This window comes from Vicia villosa, linkage group LG2, assembly GCF_029867415.1.
Source record: "Vicia villosa cultivar HV-30 ecotype Madison, WI linkage group LG2, Vvil1.0, whole genome shotgun sequence".
NCBI classification, from domain to species: Eukaryota; Viridiplantae; Streptophyta; class Magnoliopsida; order Fabales; family Fabaceae; genus Vicia; species Vicia villosa.
In genome coordinates this window covers 136,550,826-136,554,911 of record NC_081181.1, presented here as the reverse complement: position 1 = coordinate 136,554,911, position 4,086 = coordinate 136,550,826, and the positions used below count along the sequence as shown (strand labels likewise).

Below are 4,086 nucleotides of genomic sequence, written 5' to 3'. Positions count from 1 at the left end.
TAAATCTACAATTTCACCAATTTTTAGTCTGGAGAGCTCTGATTGTTTTCTTGAATAAATTGTTTGTGAGGAATGAATAATAGGGACATCTATAATTTCTTTTAGTTGTTTTCCTTTAATATATGGAGCCTTAATCGATATATACTCTAAGTATTGGCAAAAGGGTGCATATAATCATAAGAAATTATTTCCTATTATTATATCTAACCCTGTTTCTTGTTGATATATTGTAGGTACTATGAATAATTTATTTTCAATATTTAAAGTAATTCTTGTAGCTACCCAATTTAGTGGGTGTATTGAGCCATCTGCTATCTGAATCTTTAATGGTTTCTCCAATCTTTTCCATTTCCTAAATAATGCTTTGGTTGCTATACAAATACTCGCTCCTGTATCTATATAGGCTTCAGTTTCTTTGTTTCCTTTTTCAATTTTAATTTTGATATATGTACTATTCAGATTCTGTTTCTTCTGAAGATAATTCATCCTCTATATATTCATATACACTACAGTCAGAATCACTTAATTCATCTTCTAATGGTTCTAAATTATATATTTTATATACTTTCTTTATTAGTTTTGATTTTTCTTTAACATCTTTTTCTTTCTTTGTTGGACATTCATTGGCATAATGACCTTCTACATTGCATATCCAACATACGCATTTCTTTTTTCCTTTTGGACAATATTTTTTAGGTGTTTGTTTTCTCTTTCTAAAATACTTTCTTCTAGTATTTTTATAGGCCTTTTTTCTTGGATAAGTTTTTCTTAATTTATGTTTTCTTTTATAACTCTTTCTACTTCGTTGATTACAACCATAGTTTCCTGGTTGCTCTATCTCTGGTATATCACAACAAAGTGAGGTTCTACCTCTATTTAATTGTTTAGCTCTTATACTCTTTATACATTGCCGTCTTAATTCATTATATAATATTTGAATAATTCCTCCTAAGCTATCACCTAATTCAATTGGTTGGGATTTCTATATATCTCTTATTTTTGCACTAAGTGGGTATGGTAACTTGGATATAAAGACTCCTCTATATATTTCCCTAGTCTCATTATCTAATTCATAATAGTATTTTTTATACTCACAAATGAAACTATCTATTTCACACATATTACATATCTGCATATTAATTAGATGAATTTCTGCCTTTTCTCGCAAATGTTTATTTACTTCTGTTTTATGTTTAAGAGTATTGTAGCCTATGAATTCTTTATATATTAATTCCATTATCAGTTTAGCAAATTGTTGATTATTATTGTCTACCATTCCTATATATTGATTCCATGTTTCATCATTAATACTTGTTAAGAATTTCAGAACATTTCCTGTTGTTCTATAAGCTATTAAATTCTTGACATCCATTAGATTTATCTTAGAAAATTTTTCATCGGTTGCTATAAGCATAATCATATCATTAGACCACCTTTGTAGTATATCCTCTGGATTTCTTACACAGTCTAAGTTTAATAATTTTTTAGATTTAGTTTCTTCATAGTAAGGTTTAAATTCTTCCGCAACTTTTGTCCATTTTTCACTGGCCTTTGCATAACTTTTTTTATTCATAATTTCATATTCATAGTTTTCCCAAGAACTATGAGGATTCCAACTCTCTTCACGTTTTCTTTTTTGTTTAGAATTACTTATTTCTCCTTTTTCCATAAGTATTTCATCTATATCTGATTCAGATCCTCTTTATGAAGAATTATAATTTAATATTACTTCTTCATTCTCTTCCTTAGTTTCTATTTTTTCTATTTTTTCTACTTGTTTATTTTCTTCTTCTATTATTTGTAGTTGTTACATCAAATGTCTAATTTCTTCAATATCATTTGATCTTCTTAATGCTTCTATGTATTCAGTTTTTATCCCCTCCATGAAGATGATGGGTTTATTAACATAAATGTAGTTATATGTTCTTGTTTAACTACTTTTAGTTGGTTTACTTCTTTTGTTCTAACTAATATTTCTTCTAAATCTTTTATTGTTATACTTCTATTACTTTCTTCATGTTTTAACAAGGTTTCTAATTGATAAAGAATTTTCCTAATTTTTTGAATATTTATATCTTCATCAATTTCTTTATCTTTATTAATTTCATCAAGGGTTTCATGTATATTATTTATTTCATTAATACCATTTTTTATTTTATTAAAAGTATAATCGGCAATTTTATTGGTATTTTCTATTAATAATATAATATTTTTATTTATTTCATTCATTGTGTTATTTAAATCTTTATACATCACATCAATTTCTTCAGATAATGGCATTATTTTAAATTTTCCGTGGCTATTTCAACTTTTTCTAGTAGTGCGATACATATTTGAATGAAGATGTAGATCGTGCACTATGCAATATCATCTTGTTGCTGACCACTAATGCAACATGTACACAGGTACCCATTGATCATTTCTATTTATTTAAATTACTATCGGTATATATGAGTGTAATATGTGTTGTATCGGAGTTGATATATAATTGTTGTTTGACGTTCATGCAGCTAACAAGTTACCAAGAATGAGTCATCAATTTCGTTTAGACTTGAATGAAGATTTGAATGAAGATGATAGCGCAATTCGTGATGAAGGAGTTCTAAGATATTCGTTGGCTTCTAATACTCCTTCCTTGGTAGCTTTCAACAATCACATAGAATCAGTTGGAGCTGCTGAATCAACTCAGGTTGTAGCGAATATATCACCATTTCCAAGAAATAAATATTTGTTGTCTTCTGGATTTGGTTCATCATCTTCCTCTCGAAGTCTAGGTTGGGGGTTTAATGGTTTTACCAATAACAACACCAACACCAACTTAAATCTATTTGATTCTATTCAACCGAGAAATGATGATACATTTGTTCATACCACCATAAATAATCAACAAAATGAAAGTATTTTTTCAGGAGATCGTGTGAATCAATTTATCACTCCAAATATTATTCCTTTACAGTCTAATAGTTATATACCACAACAACCACAACCGCCTTCTAATCCTTCGACAAATAGTTACCACATAAATCCTCCTCCACCTCTGCTTGGACAGAGTTCAGTACTCCTATAGAATACGTGCAGACCGATACATCATTGACTAGACCAGGGAATCGTCGTCGCGACCCATTCGACATTCTCACCTCAAATTCTATTGAACTTAGGACCCAAAGAAACATGCTTAGGAATGAGGTATTTTCATATTATTTTTTTAATTTACTATCAATGCATGTGGAAGTTTATTACTTAAATTTATCATAGATATAATTAAGTTGTTAGAGATCTGTCATCATAAATCTATCTTAATTGCTATTATAATGTTTATTAACTTAGCATTGTTAGTCAAATAGAACTTAAATATTTGAGTATGTAATATATGGAACAAATTTTTAGCACCCTACAACATCTGCACAGCGGTGGCTCCGTGCGAATAGAGGTAAATAAATTTTAATAAGATATATATTTTAAGATTTTTTTTTATGACTAAATGATATTTTTTCAATATCATTATGCAAAGTCATTTAAACATATATTTCACCTCATTTTCATGTATTTTGCAAATATGTGGCATAGGAGTTGTTGATATTGGATCTTTCAATTGTGTTTTTATCAATGTATAATTTATTATATATTTTTATATAAAGTTCTTACTCAATTTATCATTTTAGCCATAACTTTTCATGTTCAAATTTAGTTTAGAATAAATAAGTGAAGCAAGATTTGCACTTAATATTGATTACTTGACATATTTTCAAGTAAAAATAATAAATTAAGATATTGTACAAGTAATCTTAGCTCTTAAGGAACTCGTCGAGAGGGTCAAGATAGGAATCAATGAAGAGGAAATCCTCATATATATTGAGACGAAAATTCACGTGTCAAATTCAAATGAAATTATTACAGAAAATGAAACATGCACAATTTGTTACATGAAGACAACTACATGTTTCTTTACTTTGTAAAATGAAATATATCTTTTATTCTACCACTAATTATTATTGATGCTTAAAAGTATTTAAAAACTAATATGTTGTGCCATATAAACTGATTTTGTAAAGATGAATTAAGTTTCATATCAAATTAAAATGAGTT

The 4,086-nt window shown here is 27.9% G+C and overlaps 1 pseudogene; it reads right to left on the bottom strand.

Annotated features, from left to right (window-relative positions):
• Window positions 1-451: 451 nt before the first annotated feature.
• On the bottom strand, window positions 452-1,669 carry LOC131650118 (uncharacterized; annotated as a pseudogene).
• Between the last annotated feature and the right edge of the window lie 2,417 nt (window positions 1,670-4,086).